The sequence below is a fragment of the Anser cygnoides genome, chromosome 2, assembly GCF_040182565.1.
Source record: "Anser cygnoides isolate HZ-2024a breed goose chromosome 2, Taihu_goose_T2T_genome, whole genome shotgun sequence".
Classification (NCBI taxonomy): Eukaryota; Metazoa; Chordata; class Aves; order Anseriformes; family Anatidae; genus Anser; species Anser cygnoides.
Genome location: NC_089874.1, coordinates 54,738,299 through 54,764,605, shown reverse-complemented (window position 1 = coordinate 54,764,605; position 26,307 = coordinate 54,738,299). Strand labels below are relative to the sequence as shown.

The 26,307-nt window shown below is 43.9% G+C and overlaps 1 long non-coding RNA gene across 2 annotated transcripts in view; it reads left to right on the top strand.

The window, feature by feature from the left end:
• LOC125182079 (uncharacterized) overlaps window positions 1–26,307 on the top strand; it is a 106,314-nt gene that overhangs the window by 17,774 nt on the left and 62,233 nt on the right. For both annotated transcript variants that reach the window (XR_007161012.2, XR_010829314.1), the window contains one exon: window positions 12,974–13,186. This is a non-coding gene — a long non-coding RNA (uncharacterized lncRNA). The remainder of the gene's footprint in view (window positions 1–12,973; window positions 13,187–26,307) is intronic.

The window sequence follows — 26,307 nt, the reverse complement described above, 5'->3', positions numbered from 1 at the left end:
CTTGAGCCTGTATTAGGAGGAGGTGTACTCCAAGTGTCTCTTTGGGACTGCAACTTTCTCATGAACGTGTGACAGTTCAAGGAAATAGGAATAATAAGTAGGAAGTGAGAGTTTTGGACAAAACTGGGTGTCTTCCTTTCTCGTAAGAGAAAGTTTCTGCCTATTCCTGTTCCTAGAAGACTCAGGTATGGTGCTACTTAATAGATGAGAGCAGGTTATGCTAGGCTGTGTTTCTCTTGATACAGTGTTCACGGTGGCTTTTGCATAGTGCTTTTTTTTTTTTTAAATAAAAATTCAGGCTGGCCTTAAATGGGGTTTTATCTGTATTAGGGTGTGATACTAATTGTGTGTATCAGAGATGTTTTTGTCCAAATGCAGCAGCCTTTTCCGTCTTTCCAGAAATTGCCGGTGAAAGTTCCAGGTGTATCTGTTGGTCTCGGTAGGATCTGTGTTGTCACATTGGGAATTGGTGGGTATTTTGGTCTTCTGAGGAACCTTGTGTTTATGCCACAGTCCTTGCATATTATAGGGTAGGAAAGAGTCTCGTTCCCAGCATTAAGTAATTAAGCATTAAGTATTAAGTGTTTTTTGATCTGCATTGAACATTTGTAGTAAATGTTGGTGGAAGGCAGCCTCTGGGTCAGGTGGGCCGGGAACAGGTCAGAGGCACCACCTCAGTTTGCTGGGCTGAGCCTGCCTTCTCTTCAGACCCCTTTAGACCTGTACCTGCTCGGCTGGAGTAATGCCACGTCTTGTTTGGACTCTTTCCTTTAGATTTTGGGGGCTAAGCCAGAACTCGCTTTGCCAAGGGAGTACAGGAACCTGGGAGTGCGTACCCTTGTGCTGGGGTAAACCAGAATAGGGCAGCCTTTGTGTGTGTGTGGCAGGAAGGGTGAGCATAAATCAGGAGCTCCTGGCAATGCCTCCCCGTGCCTGGGAACAAGCTACGCGAGGTGCCGGTGGAGGAGGAGGTGTGGATGTGTACAGACAGCCCCACCTTGAGCCTTTGCTCACCACCGGGGTAAGACTGCAGTTAGGGGAAGTCACCCTGCAGAGGTGGGAAGCGGGCCCACGATCCCATGCACTTATAACTGCTGGGGCAGGCAGGGAAAATTCCAGGCGTCGGCCTCACATGTGAAGCAATGCTACAGCTCCTTTCCACGGGACAGGACGACTCCACTCCCGAAAGACAGCTGTCCCAAGGGAGCCCCAGCTGGCTCCAAAATGCTGTTGTCTGAAATCTAGGTGTCTGGCAGAAATGTAGAGGCTCTGCCTGACTTGACTGCAGCTTTCCTATGTTAGAGGTGAGGGAGATTTGTGAAGCTGGTTGGACTTCAGATTTGAACTGTCCTTGTGGGCATTCTGCTTTCAGCTTGTCTGCATGTAAAGCTGCTGCGCTTTGGGCTCAGGATGCTCCCGAAATGAGAAATGGGGCATGTAATAGCTGTTTTCCAGGGAAAGCCTTGCAGACTCTGTTTCATCTCTTTGCCTTCTGGATTAAATTGGAGTATTCATGTATTAGCTTTTATTTTTTTAAAATAGTTAGCTGCGATGAGGCCTGCGCTGTTAATTAGAGCTCCGCTGCTGTCTGCAGAATTCAGGGTGTGCTGAGCAAAGCTTTTCAAGAGCTATTTTTCTGAACTCCAACAGGCAAACACAAAGCAGCGGCCTCTCATGCTCCCTTGGCAGGCAGCAGGGGTGAGGTAGGGAACTGCTTGTTCCTAGTGGCATTTCTCTTCTGCTGGGAGGCTGGCCGTGCCACGAGGTGAAGCCGGCGCTGCTCATCTCCTTCGACTGCCAAACGCACTCCATCACTGCTGCGAGCATCTCGTCGTAAGCATGTTTCTTGCACAGTGACCGAATGCCGCTTTGGCAGGTGTTTAATACAAAATTGTTAGAGCTTCTAAAGAAGCTGTGCCACAGCTTTGCTCCTCTGCTTGTTGGCAACTTCCCTCAAACTCCCAGCCACTTCTAACCGTAGCTGGATCATGGTCATGTATTTGTGTGTTAACCTTTTGCAATCGCTGCTTCCACTGCTTCATTCAGCAGGCCCTTTCCCTTTATCGGGGAGTATCCCTCCGCTTCTGTCCCTCTTCCCTTCTACTGAGCAAGGGCATTCAGGCTGGGTCTGTCCTTGCCCAGGGCTGGTTCTGTTTCATCTATTGTCTTGGTTTGTTGTGGGATGTGGGCTGTAGCTTGCTTTGTTTGCATAAGTCTGCATAAATTGAGTGGTGGCCTGCTATGAGTTTTAGACATTCTTGTGGTGGAAAGTAGTATGTGGGAACAAACTTCATGTATCTGTAGTCGAAGAATTAGCTAAATAGTTCTTATTTAACTCTGGTTTGTGCTCAGTTCCTGAAGTCCTCTGCTATACTTTTATGCAGAGTCCTAATGCAAAAGCTGTTCAGAAATAGATCGATTCAACTGCTCAGTCTTAACGGGGAATGGTCTACGTTCACGTGACAGCTGAGATCAGAAACCTGTTTGCTTTTATTTAAAGTGTTTAAAAAACAAAAACAAAAACACAGGAATACCCAAAGAGGTTCCAAAATTGCTTCCAAAACATTTTTCACTCTTGTATGTTTCAGAGAAGATTAGTAAAAATGTGGAGCTGCTTCAGCAGTTGTGGAGATAGAAATTAAAAAAAAAAAAAAAAGTTTAAATACAACAGCTCAAGAGGGGAAAATAAAATGAGCTGAAGAGTGTTTTCTAGACACATACTATCTGCGTGGCTGGAATAACTTCTAGATTGGGGAAATACTACAAGTCTGTTCATTTTATGTATGGACAAGCGGTGATATACCAGAGTGCTGTATATCATGTGTATACACTGAGTGTAGAAGTGCCTTGCTCCTGGGAAGCCTCCATCTCTGGAATGGAGGCAGCAGCTATTTTTAGTGGTGTGCTGCGACATTACACAGGAGAGCACAGGATGGTGCCCTTTCCCAGCTCACTTCATAGATTAATTTTCTAATTTACTAAGGAGGGGTCAGATGACAAAGCAATACCAGCAGGTGAGCATGGACACAGCTTCATCCTTTTTTTTTTTTTTTTTTGAAAGAAGCTAGCAAGGCTGTGCTGCAGAACAGTCAAAAATAGATAAATAAAACACACACACACACACACAACAATAAAATAAAATTAAAAAAAAAAAGCTGCAATGAAGAAGAGCTCTTTAAGCTATGTACTGGACCTGTAAGCACTTGGAATATCAGCTGTAGAAGTGTGCAGTGCCTGGGCTGTTTCTGTTGTGTGCCCAGAGCAGTGGGTGCTGAGGTGTAAGAAGTTGGTAGGTCCTGTGTCAGGGCTGGAAATGTCCCCTGTGTAAAGGGACAGCAGGAGCCTTGATTCTTGCTTGAGTGCTCTTCAAACCCCATTTGATGAAGATTTAGCCGATTCTCGGACTAGGTACCGTCCTCTGTGTGCACGAGGCTTGTCATTGCACGTGAAAGCAGAATATCAATCCCATGTTTTTCTGACACGAATAGTCGATCTGAGGTGAAATTCTAATGTGAAATCTTACAATAAAAGTTTGCAGTACTGCTGTGGGTGTATGGAGACTTTGGTGAGCCTTGCCAGATTGCGAGAGTTTCTAAGTCAACATTTTGCTTGGGTGATGATAATAGGACCATAACATTTACTCTTCTGTTGACAGCTGCTCTGCTGATTTCCCTCTGCAAATGACTTTGGGTTTTGCAAGTATAACTGGTGAAGAGCCATGTGAGTGCGACAGAACAGCCTTTTACTGCAGTAAATGGAAAAAGCGAAATGCAAACACAGTCAAAATCTTGCCTCTTGTATCCTAATTGCTCGCTTTTCAAACTGGTGTGGTTGGTGTTTGGTGGAGTTATTTTATGCTGTCTCTTTTCCTGGTGTGCATTTGTGTGATTCTTCCCCACCCCAGACTAGACTTATTTTAACATAAAGGTTATTGTGTGCTGTCGTTGGGGTTGGTAACGCATAAAATTCGGTAAGGTATCTACTAAAGGATGCTATTTTGGCAGTCATCAGAGAATATATGTGCAAAATGTAGGACTGTCTAAATCAGCAAGCGCACACAGGATCTGGATTTTTCTGCTTAGCAGAAGTGGTAGAGTTATTGTAATAGCAAAGCATAATTGCAGGTTACTCTGTTTTGATGACTTTCTTCAGGAAAACTGAAATATTCACATGAAATCATGATTGAAAGTGACGGATTTCAATGCAGTTTAAAGACCTGTGAGGATCCCACCTTTATGCCTTTAGAAAGCTTGCAAGAATGTTTTAATAACTTGTCCTGCTGTCTTTATAACGATGCAAGGTGCTGATACTGGGAGGGGAGATGACATCTTGTTGTGTGTGTTGTGAGCAGACACCTTCAGCTGCAATCACAATATAAATATGAAAAATACATTTAAAATCATTTGGCCATGTTCTGAGCTCTGGAACCTGAGTTGCTGTAAAGGAAGATGGCAAATGGGTCTGAAATCCATTTGGGACTGTGACTTGGTTTGTGAACCTGTCACCAAAGATCTTTAATGCTGTATGTAGTTTAACATATGACCAACATAATGGTACTAGTAATGTTTTTCTTTAGTGTAAATTAAGCAAATGTTCAGCCTTCAAACATCCATGATAATTTCTCCTGTTGTTTACAAGCGACTCCCATTGAGGCCATCAAAGAAAAACGTATGGGCTTATTGATATAATGTCAGCTTCTCAAAGTACTTCAAGCTGTGCCTGTTCCAGAACTGATGGGTATTTGACATGCACTCTGCAGCACTGGGAAAGGAAAATATCCTTAGATGTCAAAAACAGTTCCCAGGTGGGAGCCTCACAGCCAGAAGGATTAAGGTGTCCCCTGGCTTTCAGCCATCAATTGCCCCCCTGCCCTATGCTCTTCTTCTCAGGCATGTTGACTTAGATTTAGCTTCCTCCAAAAGGAATTTCTAGCTTTCAGTGCTCCTTGTTCTGTTATGCAAACCTTTACAACATAATTTGCCCTAAGTTGTAGGGTGTCTGTGCTGAGTGGTGACAGACTGAGCACTTTGTCCTTCATAAAATTTATTTTAGCCTTTAAAATAATAGCGCTACAGTAAGTTTCACAATGTGGCATTAATAGTTTTCTCTGAGAGCTCTGACAGCTACGACCTGGCAGGTTTTGCTGTGATATCTCAGAGCATTGTGTTTTTGCGTACAGCCAGCACCTTGTCTTAGACTGCCTGTGAAGACTACATCTGAGAACGGTATTTTGCTGCTCCTGGTGCAGGAGCAGTAACTTCTGGCTGAAAGCAAGGTGAAGAAGGAAAGCTAACAGAGCTTGGATTTACCATTGCTAAATTCAGCAGTGCCTGTTTGAGTGTTTTAAGTTTCTTGGTGAGTTATTGATGAATTTTTGTTTTGTTACAGTTTCCAAATTCTGAGCATAATTTGGGATTTGCTTGCACAAAGGAGAGTTTTGCTGCTGAAGCCTGGGGAGTTGCTGTTTAAGACTGGTCTGAGACTAGAATCAGTTTAATAAAATCCATACTGCTGTAGATAACGGATAATGTCCCAGGGCTTTAATTACTGAGCTGTAGAGATCTTTTCTTGTTGTCACTGACCATATTAAAAAAAAAAAAAAAAGGAGAAGATTCATGCTCTATTTTTATTTGCACAGGTATTCTGGTGTCAAAGCTGCTGCTTCGTGCGAGGTAGGATCTCTGTGTAGTTGGTTCAAACACAAAACCAGACTGGTCTGCCAGGGGTGCGTGTATCATGGCACAGACAATGCAAACTGGATCAAAGAGCAGCCGTGGCTTAACCACAGAGCTGAAGTCACGTCAGCAGGTGTCAACCACCTGTTTTAATCGGGCTGAGTCTGGCACAGGAACATAGGGTGGGCTTGGCAGAAAGGCTGCATTTTGGGTCAGAGGGGCCCCATCGCGTAGTGTGTCTGGCAGCCCAGTCGCGCAGGGGTAAGCCTGCTTAGCCTTTTGGACTGGGTGTTCAGTGAAGTCAGCCTGACGTCAGGGTTCAGATGTTTCACTGACTGAAAGCTTTTTGGATTGGGAAATGAAACAGGTGGGCCTCGTGGATCTACATCCTGACTTACAAATTCACGGGACTCAGAACGGCACAAAGGTACCAGCCTGGCCTTGCCTGAGCAGTGCTCTGCACAAGGTAGAAGCAGTGTTTTCCAGAAGCACTGGCTCTTCCTTAAACCCAAGCAATTTTTTTCATTGTAGAGCATCTGCAGTGCACCTTTCTTGGGGCTGGCCCTTTAAAACTGTCAGACCTGGCTTAGCTGGAGCTTTTAAGCGATGGTCTGGCAAGTGTCTGCTGCTTCTCCTCTTCTTATACCTCGTGAGAATTTAACTCTATTTCAGCACGGTCCCAGCATCTCTTCAGAACATCACCAGAGAAAAAAGCTTAGCCTCTGATTTTGCAAAATGCCAGCTTCCATCTTCACTCCTCTGCTATGACTCAAGTCTGCTCTGGAAGGACAGTGTCTAGGGCTAGGGAAATAGTCTGGCTTGTCCTATCTTCAAAATGTTCATTCTTGAAATACCCCTGTAGGTAGGGAACTGCTGCATCTCTAGCAAAGAGTTGGGCAGCTAATCACATAGGAAGTCTGTGACAGATAGGACTCAAACCTGCATTTCTCCAGGGCAAAGCTGGCCCCTTGCATGGCACTGGCTGTTGTGGCTTTGCTTGTTCTTGCTGAAACTGCCATTTGGCCGCTGAGGAGGGGAAATGCTCACTTTTGGAAAGCCCTGCTCGCAGCCCTACTCTGAACATCCACTTCAAAGTGCTTTTTTTCTTGCTTAGTGTGTCTCCCTCCTGACTGTTCAGAGATAATGTTAATACTAACACCTCTCATCAAACGTTAATCTGTATGTCGTTTTTTGCCAATTGAAGCATGAGTAGGTTGCACAGATCTGTTCAGCAAACAAGTGTTCCTTTCAATTGCTGCCTAGGCTCTGGTCTCGCTGTTAGCAGCTGGCTGTTCGGGTTGTGTTTTTGTTAAGTAGAGATCCTATTTATAGGTGGCACAACACATGCACGTCCTTGTCTGTGCTACTGCAGATCCTGGTTAATCTCCTCTGCTACAAAAGCCTAGCCTACCAGCTAGCATACTGTGTATTAAAATTAGCGTGGGAGAGCCGTAGAGGGTTTTTTCTTCCTCCCCCTCTTTCCATCACTATCTTGAAGCTTTGGAGCAGACTGATAACGCAGAGACAGGCTGCTTGTCTAAAAGCTGGGGGCAAATGTTTCCCTTGTAGCTGGCCTCGTCCAGGTTACGGAGGAAGCAATCTGTGACAGTGTCACGAAATGTCATTAGTTTGCAAGCACTCTTGTGTCAAAGGATCTGATTTGCAGTGAGGTATTTAATAAGCCTGCGCTACACCCCGTGCTTTACCCAGAGGAGGGCAGAGTTGGATTTTGTTTGCTTCTCGAAAACGAGATGGCAGGCGAGCTATCTGTGGTGACAGGAGCCTGGCAGCTGCCTCATTCCTGCTCAGGGGCTGGGGGAGAAGAGGGTGTTGGTTAACACCCCGCAGAGGAAAACCTATCTGTATCTGCACACTGGGTGCTGCCGGTGAGATGGGGAGACGACCTAGTGCCTTTATAGTGCCTCTAGACACCCGAGGAGCCTGTCTGTGGCACTGTGCTATTTAGAGGCGCTGCTTGCTCAAGTCACTCGTGGCGCCGCTCGTGCTTAAAATGAAAGCACTGATCCTAGCACAGCGCAGAATGAAGTTCTTAATTGCAGAAGGGAAAACAAAGGTAAAAAGAAATGATTACAGCACAATTCCAGATGATGCTTAATGGCAGGTTTTTCTTCTTAATTACTTCAGTGGCTCTGATGTTTAAGGGATTATGAGGGGTTATGGAGGAGAGTAGGGAACCAGACCCCCCCCCCCCCTTTCTGTACTTGTTTCTTGCAGGGTTCACACAGCTCTGGGCTGCTTTTCTCTCCTTTTGTTTGAGAAAGAATTTCCCCGATCTCGCACATCTACATCTTCTTCACTGCTCTCTTCCTGACTCACGCTGTTATGTTTCACATGTAGAGTGTCATCATCTCCCATTGCTCCTGGCCCTAGCAGCTTCTCTGCTTTTATAGTCACGCTGTAATTCTTATTCAGCACTTTCTACACCGCTGGTTACAATATTTTCAAGGAGTGTTGCAGCATTTTAGGAATCCCACACCAAATGAAGCCTTTGGCGACAATTAAACCTTATTGAATGCCAAATCTCTGGCCTTTTCTAGACTGCAAAGACTGTCCTCTGATGCATGGCCTGAAACTGGGACAAGTGTGGTGCTTCTCCCACCTGTGCACAAGAGCTTTCTGCCCACGGAAGCCAAGTGTGAGTGTATGGGGGAGCTGGAATACGTCTGGATGTTACCCTGTCATGGCTAATATACGAGCACAGGCCCAACAGCTGAGCATCACTCTAGGCTACACTAGAAATGCAGCCATGGGCCCATAGCTGAAGAAGTTGTAATACAGGCTAGACACTTGGCATTTAGAGGGTTTTCATTATGTCCTCCACCTGTTTAACAGGTTATTTCTGTTACCTGGTCAGCATATGCTAAACAGGGAGCACTGGGCAGTTGCATCAGCCTATATTGGTGAACCTTGAGGTTCCAGGTTCTGAATGGACAAACTGTGGAATCTGAAAGAGTTCCTCCGTGTAGCCCTGAGGTCTGTGTCCTTGCTGGGGGCAGGCTCCAAGGGATCTTTCTCTTGCTCAAGTGATAGAGTTTGATTTGTGGCCCTGACATGTCTGGGTATTCATTTTGAAGTACAAAAGAGAGATTCCTGTAGTGGGAAGAGATCTGCTTTTGTTTGTGAACAGGGTACAAATTAGCTGGGTAATTAATAAATGTGCAACTGTACTTTGCTTGCCCAACTCAAAATGATTTCATCCACAAATGCTTAGGATGACAAGAAAAAAAGCTGGCAGTGTATCACTGTACTTCAGAAAAAGTGACTCGTTACTGCATGAGTTGTCAGGGGTATTTCTCGGGGTACTTTTCCGATCTCCTAGCCGAGCTGTGGGTGTGGGGCACGTGTGGGTGTGAAGTCTCTGCTCCTGTGTGTTGTCCAGGAACTGCCTTCCCTCTGGGAGGAGTGGCTGTCTTTTCCCACAAGAAGATTCTGGCTCTATCTCCAGCAGCAACCCACCCAGTCCCTGAACAGAACTTGCATTATGGTATTCCTGTGCTGAACAGGTAGGAGCTGAGATGTTACAGACATGAGCTTTTTAAGGAACTTTTTAGGGAAGGAGCATTTCTATACTGTTAGCCAAATCTTAGATAAATTCTTAGATAAATGTCTGAATGAAAGGCTGCTGTCTTTTAAGCCAAAAAATATTGCTGAATAATGTGCCCTAATAGAGGGAAAGAGAGAGATGTTCTGTCTGGCTGTCCCGCCCCTGAGAACAGTGCTGCTAGCTGTTCAGACAGAAAGCACATGGATGCTTTGGGAATACCTAGGGAGCAACAATGCTTTGGTAAGAGGATAAAGGAAAGAAATCTACTGGAGAGAATGGTGTCCAGAGAAATCCAATTATTAACCAGCTTTAGATAGTCTGGCTGTTCCAAACAGGACCTGAAGACAGCAAACAAACTGTTGGAACAGAAGAATCACTCTTTTCTATATTCTAAGTGTTTTTTTTCTGAAGTTAGGAGACGCTTCTGTGATGCACGTGTCAGAAGTAACAATGATGGTTCACATTGTTTGACATTCATGGGTATGTCTGTTTTAATTCCGTCCCAGAAGCTATGCTATGTGGCTGGGAAAAGAAAAAGACAGTTGTTGTTCTGCATTGTGCAGAACAACCTGGTTTCTGTCCCTTCGTTCTCAAGCAGTCTTTTGTCACACAACTTCCTGCTATATAGAGTTTAAAAATAGGCTCAATATGTGCTTGTGCTGGGAGATGTGTGTAAATTTCCAATTGTTTCAGCCACTTATACACAGTATGTACTTCTGTAAATATTACGTAACATCAGTCTGCATTTCATGCTCGGGCATGCATGGTGTCAGGTGTAAGTGTTGATATACTAGTTCAAACTTAAATGAATGACATCCATGACATCCAAGATTCGCCTACAGAATGCTAGATAATGCCCAGTGGGTATTGTACCATGAAGATCCCATTCGTACCCCTGGGGTATGTTCTGCACTGACCAGCAAGTGGTTGCTAGCAAAGGATGCAAAATAACGTGGGCTCTGGTGCTTTCTGCAGGACACCGTGCCAGTGTGATACAGGTGTTGAGAAGAGCTACACAGGTACTCGACACCTCTCTGCAAATCCTCCCTGGTCTGTCACAAGGGCACCTCATTTAAATAAAAAATTAAATAAAAGGGATGCAGTTGAATTGTTGCCGGTCACAAGGAAGGTCCAAAGACTGACTCTGCCTGCCTGCCCAGTTGTACTAGGCTGTTGAGGCTATGAAGCACATGCTTGTGTCTGGGAAGGCATATAACTCGTGGCCCATGAACTTCTGAAGGTCTGAGATGATTTCTGAAGGATCTGATAAATGGAAATAAGAACAGCAAGACTCTTGTCTTAGGGCTTAAATCTACTATGCAGAAGTCAGCATTGCTGTTAGAAAATGCTGAGGTTTGTGAGTGTGTAAGCGATCTGACTGGAATTTTTTCACTTTTTGAGAACTTGAAGGAATGCTCTAAGGTCTCTGGCATTTGGTGCCAAGACAGCTCTGCCTTCTCTATGTCAGAACCAACATCTGTGGGACCTGGCTTTGGTTAGTAAAAGGCCCACCACTCTGTTGGCTCATGTATTATCTCCTTCCCCAGTTCTTTCCTGATGGAGTTCTTCCTGCTGGGAGTTGATCAAGCTGCTGTCATTTTATTTTTTTTTTCTTGTGTTAGGCCATTAGAGTTAGAGACTGCTAGCAAACTCCAAAATGAAGAGCATATCTTCTTGCCTGGATCAGTTCATCTGAACAGCATTTGTTTGATTCTGCACTTTGGGAGGACCCTCTTGCTATGTTAGGCACGTGGGCAGCGCTCAGCAGAAAGCATGCAGAGTAAATCAGAATTGGGACATGACATATCACAGGTATTCTTAAACAGGTTGAATCAAACTGTGGATTTTCAAGTTGTACACAGGCAGTTTTTCAGTGCACCTTCCTTGGGAAGACCTTGAAAGCAGGAGATGAGATGGGTTTGTTGCAAAGTGTTTAGGTAGTAAGCTGTGCAAAATGGGGGTTGCAACTTCAGTGGTGAAAGCGTGAAATGTAGCCTGAAACCTGTGGCCTCGCAGCCATAAGGTGGCTCCCCAGTGCTCCTGGCTCTCCTGTAGGGAGAAACAGACCCAAGCTCCTTTAGATCAGGTTACAGAGGGGTTGCGTGAGCAGCTTGACTTGACATGGTTGTGGCCATGAAAAAGCACTGTTTTAATGAGAAAAATTAAGCTAAAGCAGAAAGATGAGCTCTTTCTAAGAAATCTGTCCTCTTCCTGAGTGAAATAAATACAGAGCTCTCTCAGGTATTCCAAGTGTGTCCTCGGATCTCGGGCCTGGGGAAGCGAGGCTTGGTCGGACAGCGATGCCGGCTGAACAGGAGGCAGAAACTGTCTGGTGTCGGCAGCTCTCTCTGGTGCTCAAAGGGGACCTGCATTTATTTTCTCTCTCCGTGCAGGGCTGATAACAAGTGACTTTTTGCTCAGCTAAGTGACCTCCAGTTTGGAGGTTGGGTTGGAATTTGGAAATCACTAGAAGTTTGTTTTTGTATTGTTTTATTCCCCTGCCCTTGAATTTCTTGTAGGAAGTTGATATTGTGGAGCTGTCTCTAGAGTAACCAGAGGACATTCTGTGAGGCTTGTGCTTGTTCAGACAGCTAAACTAAATTGAGGGGAAGCTATGCTCTGACATATTGGGGTGATGATGATGTTCAAATCTTATTGGTGGGCTCACGCCTCCACTCCTATGGGAGTCAATACAGAAAACAGCCAGGTAGCTAGTTCACAGACTGGCGTGCAGTGTGACTTGGGGGTGGGAGAAACACCTTTGGCACCAAACTGACCAAATTCCCTTACCATGGGCCCATGCAGGCAGTTCACGACCATGGGTTTTGAGGAAGAAACCAAGCAGTGGTTGGTCTTGGTGAGGAGGAATTGCAGGCAGGTGTGGGAGCACTCCCAGAACAGAAGAGAGCACCCAATGGCTTTCAAATCAGCCTGAGCTGAATTTCAATGATCAGAAGATATAAATTAAAATTAGAGCTGAAACTTCAGATTGAAATGTTCACTTTGACTATCTGGTTTTAACTTAAATGACTTGAATTTTCCTAGTGTTTTGATATTGTCAAAATCACTTTACGGCAACAGGTCCCAGCAGATTATAGTAACACCTTGTAATATTTTGTCTATTAAATTAAAGCTTTACGGTAGCAGGATATGGTTTGAAAAACTCTTTCAGGAGTTTGGGAGCAGGGAGGAGTAAGTGGGCTGTTGGTTCCTGGGGGGAAAGGAAAGGCAGGTAATGTCGTCGGTGCGGCAGGCTTGCTGGGAAGCTGCTGTGTGTCGTAGTGTTTCCTTCTGCAAGCCGTGGTGGAAGTGCAGAACAGCAGAGTCCTGCCGGTGCAATTTCTGCAATTTCCAAGAAGAAATTTCCAAGAAGAAATCGATGCCGCCTTCCCAAATGGTGCGAATGAAGCCATCCCAGTCTCACTTCCCTGCTTCCCCCTGCAGCACCTTTCCCAGATAACAATTTCCATGCTTTCTTCTGCTTCTCAGCCCTGCTGTCTGGCCCCAGCCTTACCCCTCTCACTGTTGTCAGGGTTTGTCTGCAGTCGGGGAAGGCCCAGCCAGAATGAGGCCTCGCCTGCCCCTCTGGTGGGTTTTTGGGAGGGGGTTAGTGAGTTGTTTGCTCAGAGTTGCACTGCAGCATGTCTGCTCTGAGTTGCCTTTTGTGGTAGGAGTAAACTCGGTCCTTTTATAAATGTTTAACTCTTTTATTATCTTGTTTATCCCTGATAAGCTCCGCATTTGCTCTCCACCCCGTCGGGACAGACGGGATGGTGGCTGAGGCAGCCGGGCCCCCGCAGCCTGCCCCAGGAGACGCCACCAGCCGAGATGGGTCGCAGCCACCAGAGGATGTGCTGCCGCTGCTGCCACCTGGGGCTGCGCTTGAGCCTCCCCACAGGGTGCCCAAGCGATGCGAGTGATGTCCTGAACTCAATTCCACCAAAAGGTAGCCCTCTTGTATTTTATTTTTAACTTTATTTTTCCGTGTGCTTGCTTCTTCCCTCCATCCGCTTGGGTCAGCACCCCTGGACATGCCCAAATGCTGGCTGGCATGGGTGGGCTCCTGCCTAGAGGCTGTGCTGCATCTTGCTCGGACTCCAGGATCCAGCAGGAGGAAGAAACAACTGCACTCACTAATGCAGCCTTTTGGGTGAAACAGGGGTTTGCTTTATACTGGCTGGTGCACACAGATAGCGTTACCTGTTTGTGCAGCTGAAATGCTCAAGAGGCCAGCTCTCTAAATAGTAGAAATAAGGACCTGGATAATAATTGCCAATTTGACATCTATCCAAGCTGTGAAGCACTGCTGAAGTGCAAGACCAGAGTGCCCTTCAGGAAGTCATTTAGTAGTACCTCACGCAGTTTTTAAGCAGGATCTGTACATAAACTCTCCCAACAGATGAGTTTCTAACCTAAAACCATGCAGTGAGAAGGATGCCAGGACCCCCTGAGTAGCCCATTCTACTGTTTAATTATACCTACTGTTAGAAAGGTTTTCCCCCTAATGTTTAACTAAATCCTCTTTACTGCAAATTATGCTCAAGGTAGTGCGTGAATAAAGTCATGTAAAGTCTTTTGTTTAAAAAAAAAAAGAAAACAACAACAAAAAACCCACCCCCGAACCCCTTTTATTTCTTGGAAATGTTGTCATCCCTCCTTGCTTCTTTCTCCAACTAAAACAATTGTTTTAATCTTTCCTTTTCATTAATGGTTTTTAAACCCTGTCAGCACCATTGCCCATTTCTGTATTTCCTCCAATTTATCTACGTTTCATAGTTTGCTGCACCAAAGTGGATACAAGTACCATGCAGTTGCCAGCATGACATGTAGTGATTATATCTACTCTGAATGCCTGCAGCACATGCTTATGAAATCATTGGGAGGATTTCTACATTTATTTACAGCTTAGTTCTTTCAGGCTGGCATCCTTACAGCAACATTTTAAATTGGAGGAAAAAATAGCAGTGCTTTTATCCCTAGATAAAACCTCTTCCTCAATCACCTTATTTCAAGTAACTATCCTAATAAAATTGAAGTGAATCTACATCCCTCGTGTGCTGTAAAGCATTGCTTAGGGCTTGAACAAGGCTGTCACTGTGCAATTAGTCTCTAACATGTTAAAAAGGAAATCCTGATGTACTTTTTTCCTTCTGCATTGATAGATTAAGCAAAATTTCTCTTAGCAAAGCTTACAACTGTGTGTACCTTTTATGTGACACTTGTGGGCAAAATTACTCTCTGCTTCTGGTGAGTGCTTCATGATGATCTCGTCCCGCCACTGTCCGGGCTGAGCATTCAGAATAGCACTTAGAGATTCCTCAGTCGATACGATCGATTGTGCATCTCGTGTGAAACAGGAGCGTCTGTATGCAGCAAGGGGAAGTAAGCTCCGTTGCTCACGGGCAGCAGATGTCAAGTTGGTGTGTCTACCGTGTACAGGGGCGGTGGGTGGGGATGTTAACTGGGTTGTAATTGGACTTGAGGATGGTGTGACAAGTCAGTGCTGCTGCTCTCTTTGGACGGAACAACCAGTCTGTGTACATCTGTTAATGTGCCAGTGCTGAGAAGGAGAAGCTGGCAGCTCTGAATGATGATCTGTCTCTTCTCAGTCCCTCCTGCCCACAGCTGCCCTGCAGGGCTCTCGGTGTGAGAAGGTGGAACTCATTTGCTGGCTGCTCCCTTCAGCTCAGGCTGAGCCTTTTGATCCCTGAGGGGCTCTTAAGGGCGTACAGTATGGAAAGAAGTCGGCAATAGGTTGCTGCTGAAACCAGAGGAAATAGGAGACAGAGTAAGCAGCCCAACCTACAGATCCCAGTCAGAGTTAAATGTTTTGTGGGACAACTGAAAATGGGCTTTTGTGGGCTGTCCCCTGGATGTGTAACTGGTATTTTGTTGTCCAGTCCCGTGGTTGTGAGAATGTTACAGCAGGCACAGAACAAAGCGCTATGCGTGATTGACCCTGCTGTGTCTACACACACACTTAAGAGATCGCACAGGAACAAACACTAATACCATACTTGTGCTTCAGCTATGGGTCATCTGCTGGCATTTTAGGCTGCTTCTGCCACCTCCGCTGTCCCTGTTCTGGTGTGCAGAGCAGGACTGCAGAATGGGAGCCGTGCGTCTGAACCAGGTCTTACGCAAGAGGACATAGGCAGCATCTCTGCCTTTGGCCCTCAGACTGAAGAGCCCACTTCAGTCTGCCAGCTATTCATGTGCAGAACTGAGCTATTTTCCCCTCTATTTGAAATATCTATGTACATATATACATCTTGGAATTTTACTTGGCTTGTCCTCTTGTCATCTGCTAAGTCCTGTGTTGAAGTTTTTAGCATCCTAGCCATTTAGATAGTTATTTCTTTTTCCTGTTGGCCTGTTGCTGTGAAACCCATCAGGCCCAACATTTAATCTTTAATTTTATCTGCAGGTTAAAAATCTTGTATTTCTGTATAGACTCTTTTAGATTAGCATCTGCCTGTTACATTCTTGTTGTGTAACATCCTTTACTTTGTGCTTTATTCTGGGTTTTGGTAATGTATTTTAGCAAATACAATTTCTGTAACATGGAAATGTCCTGTTATTACTTCTGTATTTTGTTCAGATACTGCTTTCTGGGACATTCTCCACTGCAACTGGCTTTTAAAACTTCGAATTCAGTTAATGTAAACTTGTAGTTTCCGGTTAAAATAGTTTTGATCCTCGTTGGTCTTCCATTTCTGAAATGACAGCAGATACAGGGTTAAGACCAACTAGTGTTAAACGTGGACTTGCTAAGTGACTACCTACATGGGTCAGATGCATTCAGCTTGAGACGTCTTTCAGCAGCCTTTGTTATATGGTCTCTAAGCTTTAAAGGAGCTATATGAGCCCCAGGGGAATCTTACCATCCACCAAATTCATACTTCAGCGTTAGGTTTGGTAGGCTTCAATTCTGCAGCCAAAGCAGTTGAATACACTGAACTCTCTTCTGTAAAGAGTGAGATTACCAATTAGGAACACTTTGAAATTAAAAGAATGGTAATAATCATCTCTCCTGACACATTCTTACTTTTCTCCTTTTGCCAGAATTTTTTGTAGAGGAATGTTATCAGTTTGTTAATAGTTTCTAAGTGTTTTGATTGAAATTTTAAAATACAATAAAGAAGAATTTACCTTTCAGAATGGTTTTGCTATGTCTATACTTTTTTATATTATCCCTATAGAAGAATAAGTATCAGAGAGTGTAACAGCAGTCCTCTCCTACTTAATTTGGAGCATTTATGAATAAAAATGCAAAAATTCTTCTGACGTACTAACTTTCTTGTTAGCTCTCTAAAGCATAAACTTTAAAACTCAGTTTGCTCAAAGTCATGTAAATCTATAATCCACGTTGGACATGAGGCTTTGAACAGCCATTATTTCAAGCAGTTCTAGAAAACACAGGGATCAATCATCACATCTAACCTCTAAAACGAGATTAGAGAATCACGAAAATGCTTAGGTTGAGACATCTGTCATATAGTCTAACCCATGCTCAAAGCAGGGCAACCTAGAACAGATTGTCCAAGGCAATATCCAGTTAGCTTTTTCCAGGGATATCTTCAGGGCTGGAGATTCTACTACCTCTCTGAGCAACCTGTCCCCTTGTTTGACCGCCCTCTGATTTTTTGCCTTTTTTTTTTTTTTTTGAAGTTTTGTGTTCAGATGCTGTCTTCTGTGTTTCAATTTCTGCTCATTGCCTCTTGTACAGTTGCTGGGTTCTACTGAGAAGAGGCTGGCTCCCTCCTCTTCATTCCCTTCTTCCAGTATTTATACACATAGATACAATCCCCCTGAGCCGTCTCTCTTCCAGGCTGGCCAGTCCCAGCTCTCTCCTTCTCTCATAGGAGAGTTTCTATATCCAGTCCCTTTATCATCCAGTCCTACACTATACTCATGCTAGAAATTCCTTACCTTTTTTTTTTTTTTTTCTTGTACTGGAGAGCTCAGAACTGGGCACACACTGCAGGTACAGCCTCACCAGTGGTGTGTAGACAGCAAGGATCACCTCCCTCAGCCTGCTGACAGTGCTTTTCCTGATGCAGCCCAGGGTGCTGTTGGCCTTTTTTGCCACAAAGGTGCGTTGCTGGCTCGTGGTCAGCTTGCTGTCCAGCAGGACCTCCAAGTCCTTCTTGGCAAAGCTACATTCCAGTTTGGTGGCCCCAGGTGTGCACTGGTGCCTGCTTTGAGATGCAGGGCCTTGCATTTCCTGGTGCTGAGCTCCACAGGAATTCTCCAGACCAAGGTCCTTCTGAAGGGCAGGGCAGCCCCCTGGTGTATCAGTCACTCCTCTCAGCTTTGTATTATCTGTGAAGTTGTTGAGGGTGTGCTCTGTCCAAATTTGCATGTCATTAATGAAGATATTAGCCAGTGTCAGCCCAAGTATCAACCCTTGGAATATAATACTGGTGCCTTGCCTCTAGCTGAATTTTGTGCCACCGATGCCAGGGCTGTCACAGTCAGTCAGCCAATTTGCAGTCCACCTCACTATACCCTTATCTAGCCTATACTTTGTCAGCTTATCTGTGATGATGCTATGGGATCTGCCTTTTGGGCTGTCTTGAAGACAAGTGGCATTTGCTGTCTTCCTCTCTTCAGGACCCCCTCCCAGTCACTGTGACCATTCACAGATAATTAAGAGTGGCCTCACAGTGATGTTAGCCAGATCCCTCAGCACACGTGGTCACAGCCCATCAGGCCCATGGATTTGTTCATGCCCAGTTTAAATGCTCTCTCTAAGCTGGTCCTTCTCCACCAAGGATGAGTTTTCCTTGTTCCAGGCTTTCTTTTTGATTTCAGGGAACGAGGACTGCTGAAGAGTGATAGTTACCGTATATAATAAAATTGCTTTCTCTTCTGTAGGCACAGAGTCATAAGAGGTGCTCTGAAGACAGCTTCTCCTAACTTACTTTAGCTATCCATTTCCTATACCCTTGCAATATGGACACTCCCGTGAACTTGGAGTTCCTCTATTACGTGAGTTAGAGTTGAAATCAAAGCGAACTCTGTAAATGCTATAATGTCACATAGCGTGCCAAAAGGGCAACGCGCTCTCTCTAAACCGTTCCAGAGAAACCTCAGCCTCCATTCACAGCTTCTTGGTGTACGTAATTAGCAGCTTATGAGGCTTTCAAAATAAAGGAATCAAAGGTGTGGCACGTTCTTTCCAATGTGCAAAGGTGCAAATTTCTCCTCTGTCCAAAAGACTCTGTGAACAACATCACAGAACTGTTTTACACAATCCGGTGTTTCAAAAAGATGGCAAAAAGTAGGAGCATAGTTTCTTATTGCGCCAAAGTCAGCCTTTGAAGGACAGTGCTGCACAGTAGATGGGAGGCTGAAAGATGTATATGGAAGACAAATTGTCTGCCTGTCCACATTCATTACCAATTTTGAGGTAAAGCTACTGGGATTGCTGTGATGATGAATGATTGTGCTACAGGTGTAAGTGCTTAGCTTATGATTTTGCACACAAATATAGGCAGTGCGTTAAATATACTGTTTTTTAAAAAGTAACATCAAATTAGATGTAATTACCTTGCTTCTATTGAAAGCTACAGTCAGGCTTCCAATGTATTGCTTTTTTTAAAAAAAATAACTCATTACAATGTTTCCTGGCATTCATTGACACTTCTAAATTACAAGGAAGAATGTGATTAATCATTCACTTCCTTATGCTTCCTACCAGACATACAGAGATCATTGCAGGCAAGTTGAAATAAGCCATTTCCAATTTTCAAAACATGCTGCAACTAGTGGAAATGTAGGGGTAAGCGCCCGTTTAAACAGTCTATCAACAGATTGCAGTACAAAAGGTAACTCAGTATCTGAGTGTAGCAGAGGATCTGATGACTAATGGTTGATGAGTTATCTTTGTGGAAGGATTTCTCCGTCACTGAAGTCAATAAAAATCCCGGGTAGGAGTTAATGGAATTCATTCTGAGTCCAGCAAAAATGCATCTCAAAGCAACTGAGAAACCAGAGTTCAAGTGTCAAAAGCCCCGAACTCTGAGCCAAACCTCGAGAGCTGACAGTCCCATGTTTGCATTGGGATTTATTTGAGTTTGCTGGATTAAATCAGAATTCATATAACGTAAAAGTTCTGTTCAGGCCAAAAAGAAACCGTAAACCAAGTAGACAAGTTCAAACTACAAAGATCAGAGTTTTCATCTTTATCCTACAAATATGGAACATTTGGAAACTGAACTTCTGTTGGATTTTCAGAAATAGTTACCATCCAGTGTGTCTGCGTTATATCTATTTACTCAGTTTTTGGAAATGAGAGCTTACCCCTGAACTGCAGCCTATAGGCACAGAAAATGTCTCCTCAAACACTTTGTCAACAAAAGCCTAAATTGGCTCCTGTCTCTGTCCATCCATGCTACTTTACAAACTTGCATCACCCCTCGAACGAAAGCACCCCCAGCAGTCAACAAGCAGCAGCCAGATGTGTTTAACGTGCTGCCCCACGAGGAGGAGAGGGAGCGTTCTGGCCAAGAAACTCAGGCAAGTGTGTAGCCTGATTTCTTCTGAAAGAAAGAAATGCTCCTTTTACGCCCTCATAGGAAAGTAATGTTTTTCTGTTCTCCCTCTGCAGTCTCCATTTCTAGAAACGAGTTCTAAGGAGTATAGTGCAGCATCACAACTGGACCTCCAAGATTTACAGCTGTGGCTATATGACTATTTTTGAGGTATTGTTTAGATGAACAACAATAATAAAAGCCACTCACTTTTTTTTTTAATTAAAAAAAAGCCTTGAGTCTTTGTCAGTTAAACATTATTATTATGAATAGTTATGTCACTGGTTTTAACATGGCAATCAGCTACCGTGTTTCACCCTTAATGCTGTGCTGTAAGAAATCCATGCTGAAATGTACATGCATTTGCCTCAGCAAAGGCTTCCAACTGAACACAAGTTACAGGATTCCTTTTAAGTTGGATGTGAGCTTTTTTCCCCTCTCCCTTTTCTCTCTACCTCTGAAGTTCTGGAAGCCTGGCTGCTGGTTAGGAACATGAATAATAAAGTCTCTTTACCATTTGTGTTTAAACAATGTCTTCTGAGCTGCTGCCACTTACATGAAGGGGTGTATTTGCTGAACCCTTCCTGAAGACCTGTTTTCTCACAGTTAAACGTGGGTTGGCATTAATACTTACAGACTAACAATAGCTTTCTTTTTTTGGGTGTGTGTGACTAGTTCGTTCTCATTAGTGCTTGATTATCCAATCTCATTAGGTCTCGGAGGTAAAACCTGCCATTCTAATGGAAGTGAAACCAACCAGAGGAGGGAGAGTGTCTGTCCTCACCTGGTAACTGACTGACTGGGGAAGTGTTTCAGGCTGCTTCAGGCTATGGGACTTCGACTCAGCTTGTCGGAGGCATTTGGCCCAAGCCAGTCACACCTGCACTGTGAAGGCTGGCTGTGGAGCCTTGGCAGGGCAATAACAGGGCACGTAGGTTCCTTGTTTAGTCCTGTTAGAGCCCAAGTACATTATTTTTCTTAGCCTGCACCCTTTAGAGTTAAATCTTCTTCCTTTATATACCTGATAATAAAGGAAGTTAAGTGCTTTAAGTGCTGCAAGAGTCCTAGAAATAGATCCAAGTGAATTTCCATATGGGGGAATTCCAACGAATTGGGTCCCATGGGCTTTTTATTTTTTTATTGAAAAAAAAGAAGAAAAAAAAAGTAATTGCTGTGTTGGCCATGATTCCTGTCCATGGAGGGCTGACTGTTGCTGGAGGGTTGCCTATCGGACAGAGCAAACTTGTAATCTGTTTGTAGTGGCAAAGGTAAAATAAACTGAGGCAAATTCCATGTTTGGCTCGTTGCGATACCTTAGTCTGGGATAATTATAGAAGAAAGACAGGAATGAGAACTTCTCTCAGAAAATCCAATTCAAAGGAAAGCAGAGTGTAATTCAGTATCTCTTCTTCTGTCCCATGCTTCGGCTGCTGGAAGCACCACACCCTCATTCACCCAGCGCGGTATGTGGAAGGTCCTATCACAACAATCAGATGAAAGCAGCCTATTGTTGGATGCCGTGCGGTGTTAGGTATGGTTTGGGGTGATAAACGCTACTGAGATATTCCAGCGTTGCTTATTCTCAGATCACTCTGATACTGATGCATTCCCTTGCATGTTCTGCTTGTGACCTATTTTTGATGAGTTTCACATCTGCTTTAGCAGCTCTGACAACCAGAAAACAGAGCTGTTTACTGAGTTCACAGCTGCTGCTAATATTGATGCAACTAGCCAGAAATGAGTGTTTTCTTGGTTAGCTCATCCTGTTGAATGAACCTCTCCGCAGGGTTTGTTGCAAGTTTGTTTCAACTGGAATGCTGTCAAAAGTCCCCACATCTGTGAAATTTTCATACTTCAGCCTTCCTAGAAACCCAGAAACATATACACCCTTGCTAATTCCAGTAACTTTCTTGTATTTCCCATGGCTTGACTACATCGGCTTTTCACAGGTAGTGAAAATGCGACAGCCTGCCATAAATAGGACAAAATTCCTAGTGGTGTTAGTTAATGCTAATGAAACCGACAGCTTCCCTCTTGGAAGTATGAAGGAAGTCGGTCTCCTGATCTAGGTTAAGGGCTTCGTTACTTGGTGTTTTACATTGCAGTGCTTTATTAGGGTAGCTGAAGTACCTTATTGTTCTTACTGTCTTTGTGTGCAGATGAGGGTTAAACTGGTAGGAACATAAAATGCTTCAGTGAAATGTGTTTCCTTGCCTCGTCTTCGGTGTTCTTGGTGACTGGTTTGCTCGTGTTGCATAATTCCTCAGTGAGGCTACGTCCTTTAAGGCTGAATTCCTGGCCCTGCTATGGGCTGAGTGTTTGTGGGCAGTTGGGTACTCCTGCACTTCATTCCTCTATGCGTTAGTTGCTCGTGGAACGCTTGTTCCTACAAATCAAAGAGATTATCAGACCTCTGGGGTTTAGGTGGAAGAAGTTGCAGCTGTGTGAAGGCTGGACACGTGTGTTTTTTTTGTTTCACATTTAGGCACTGATTAATAGCCCAGTACTGCAGGGAGTCTGTGTGCACTGCTGGAAACAACCAGAGGTTCCAGGCTCCACGAAGCAATGAGCTTGTGGGCACGTTGCTTCACTTTCAGCTACACGGGCTCGTGCCTGGAGGCTGTCCTTCCTGATGGTGAAATAGTGGTTGGAGGCATTATTGATAATCTCCCAAGTATGCTTGCTTTTTGTAACTGTAATTCTCGAGCCTCTCCTTGAATCTCAAAAAACATTTAAGCTTTTCTGTATCTTTGTAGGATAAATGTTGCAGGTTGTAACCTGAATTACAGATGTGGAAACAAAGGCACAGAGGTTATAAAAGATTTGCTGGAGTCAAGTCTGTGCATAACAGACAAAATCAGCCCCAGAGCTTTCTGACTCTAACTGGTGTCCTACTCTTCCAGCAAATTTCATGTTTAGTTCAATTTGGGAGCTTCTGCTGTCACAGTACCTCACAGGTAGTTTTTATTTCTTAATGGCTTTTTTTTTGTTTTTCCATTTCACTTTCAGCTGCTAATGAAACATATCTTGAATTTTCTTTGGTCCACTCTGAAGGTTGTGATGGTGACTCTGAAGTATTTTGTGATCCATACCTGCATTTTCTGAGATGATGGTGGAAAACGTGGTGACCATCCTTTGTCATTTCATTTTCATGAATGTCATTTCATTTTGTCATTTACAACCAAAAGCAGATATCAGAATATTTGTTTGCACTGTCCTTAGACTCAAGCATTTAATTGATGATCTGCTTTTTAGTTTGCATTGTTTCAGGCCAGAAGAAAAGTGTTGTGTGATAGCGTAAAAACATCAATTGGGACGGAAAACTCTACATGCTCATTTACACCATGACAGCAAGGGGAGACACTAACAAAGTGAGTTCCCATTGTAGGAAGTGCTGTTCCAAAAAAAACCTGTAATCTTACCAGAATGCCTTTTAATCATTTTTGGTACCTAAAATTCGCGTGTCTAGGTTGCCTTTAATACCAGTGGAGAACAACGCTCTTTAGCGCTCTGTTTATTCTACCTGTCTGAAATACTTATCCTGGGGAGTGAAGTCTTGTTCTTAGGAGATGTCTGTTTCATTGATTTTTTGTAAGGGGAGCCCAGATGAATAGCTGATGCTAAGCTTCTAAATTTTAGGTGGCTAAGTCTGTCCAGCACAAATCCCACCTGACTATAAGGCAAAACGTAACGGTGGTAGAACAAACGGATGTGGAGTTGCAAATGGACAGAGGTGCCTTATGTTGTCATTACACAAGTCTCAGAATGTCTTATTGAGAGGTATGAAGAACTCGAAATGAGTCCAGTCAAGATAGCTGTCTGTGGACCTACACATTCCTCACCAACACATTGCTGCTCTGAAATCTGAGAGCACCCGCTCATCTTTTTGTACTGAGCCGTTCTGCACCAAAACACAACTTTGTTCCATTATCTTTCTTCCTCTCTGTGAAACGCTTTCAGGCTGTGGAGATGGAAGATTTTCATCAGGACAGCTCTCTGACTCTTACCCAGGTAGATTGGATAAACTGTTAGCACCCTTCCATATAGTCAGGAGAGTATTTTTAAAGGTTTCTTAGGGCTTTGCTGTCGTATCATTCCCCAGCTACAATAGGGCGATATATCAATTGGTAAGCTGACACCTGCAAACCTGACCTGTATGCATTAATTAGGGTCCCGAGGTGTTTGTTGGAGGTGTCCGTGGAACCATGCAGGAAGAACAAATGCTACAATAGAGCAGCCATCTCCTTCCATGGTGAAATTCAGTCACAGAATGGCAGAGTGGGACGAAACCACATGAAATCGTCTAGTCCATCCCTACTGCTCAAAGCAGGCTTGCCCAGAGCAGATTGCCCAGGACCTTGTCTAACCATGTTCTGAGTTTCTCCAAGGATGGGGACTCCACAACCTCTCTAGGTAACCTGTGCCACTGTCTAATTATCCTCAGAGTTTAAAAAAAAAAAAGTTTTCTCTAACATTTAAGTGGTGTTTCATGTGTTTCAATTTGTCTCTGTTGCACTAGGAGAGGAAGAGGCAGCTCTAGGTGTGTTCCAGCAAAGCTAGGAGGAAGGAAATAAAGTACAAGCTTGCAATAAAGCAGGGAATTCAGAAGCAAAAATGCTGAATTTCCATGGTACAGTACAAATCAGCAGATCCTACAGACTGGAACAGGGGAATCCTTCCAGCCCCAACTGAGATAAATGAGGTAGTTCACACCTTTCAGAACTGCAATTTAAGGCAGCCTGAAAAGCGATGGAGAGAGCTCTCTGTCAGCATATGCTCGGTGCATGCTCTCAATTTTATCTGTATGTGTGAGAGCAAGACAATTGCCTTATTTTTTTAGAGGCATGCTGGGTTTCTCCAGCACAATTCTGTGGCAGTGGGTGAATTCCACAGGAAAGCTTTACAGCCACAGAACATACAGAGTCTGGAACATGGATAAACTGGTTGGGATAAAATAGAAACCAGCAAAACCTCTGCCAAGATCTGAAGTGAAATGAATAGAGGTTCAAAAAGAGTTCATTCAGTACGCCCGGCTCCTTGTTTCCATCATTTAGGAATAATTATATTTTTGTCACTAACATTGTTTTTAAATGTCAATAGAAACCAGACAACTAGATTTGTAAACCCTGCCCTGTCATATTGAATGTATTAGGTTTTCCAATAACAGTCCCTTTTAAGTAAGGGTGAGGAAGCATTAAAAGCTAACTAACTCTCAAGTGTGAGGAAGCTATTGAAACAGCTCGTTAGGCTTTATGACAAGTAAGCTGAAATATAATAGGCCTAGAGCTTTGTGAGGGAGCCGGCGAGCCGTGGTTGAAGAGAGGACAGTGCCCGAGAGTTTGAAGGCCAGATGATTTGTGCAAAGGGGATGTTGGAAGGTTCACAGCAAAATAATCAAATGGGCCTGCCCACAGGCACAGTGTTCAGCTGAGACCAAAATGCTTCCTTTGCTTGGTTTCTAAACATAAGTTTAGAGTTTGTCTAACCAAAGAAGGCGTTTTCACTTAGCATTTCTTCCTTTCCATACTCGAGCCAAAGAGCCATTTTCTGTTACCTAATTCACCACATTTGTTCTGAACCCAACTTTCCTTAGCCTTGTAACTAGTGAGACTGTGGTCTTTCTGTTAATCCAGAACAGCATGTGATTCTTTTCTTGCTTTCCTAGATGCAATCTGTTAACTTTGTCCTACCCTACTGTTTCTGTTCTCATCCCTCTGCTTAAATATGCCTCCTTCTTGGCACCTGCCATTCGTTTCATCAGAATTCAGAAGATTTGAGGTTCTGATGTCTTCTGCTAGACCAGCCTTGGGTACCTAGGAAAAATGTAAGTTCACTTCTGGCAACACAGATCCAACTAACAAACATTTTTCATGTCCTTAGATAAACCACTGTGGCTTTAGCAACAGGATAAATAAATAGATAAAAGCCTGTTCCTAGCATTTGTAGCTTTGAAGGCAGATATGAGTATGCGAGTTGACTGTTACCAGATACAGTGGTACTTCTGTGGCTTTTGCACACATCCTTGAACTGTAGCTTAGAGGTGTGTGACCAGTCTCATTCACACTAGCTGAGGACTGAGAGCTCCCCAGGAATTTTCCTTAAAACAACAACAAAAAAATCCAACACTGTCTTCAATGGAGAGATGCATTGTAAGGAAAATGTAACTCTAAAGAGACAGCTTGGACTTGTATTAATCACTGCATTCAGTTACTGGGGTTTAACTGCATATAATTCATGGACCTGTCAAAATGCAACAGAGCTTAAGTTATCTACCACTTAAAACCTAAGTTCTAGAGGCCTTGAGCACAGGTATCATCATTAGCATATGTCAGCTCGAGAAAGAGTCCCTCGAAAAGTACATCAGGAAGCTGTTACAGCTAAGGAGTTGTTATAGCTGTTGACGGCTAGCTAGAGAATATTACATTACGCTAACTCAAATTTTCCCAAAGGACAGGAATATTTTACGCTTATTTCCTTTTTCACAGATATGACAGATCTGGGATGTGTAAAACAGAAGAGAATAGGGAAG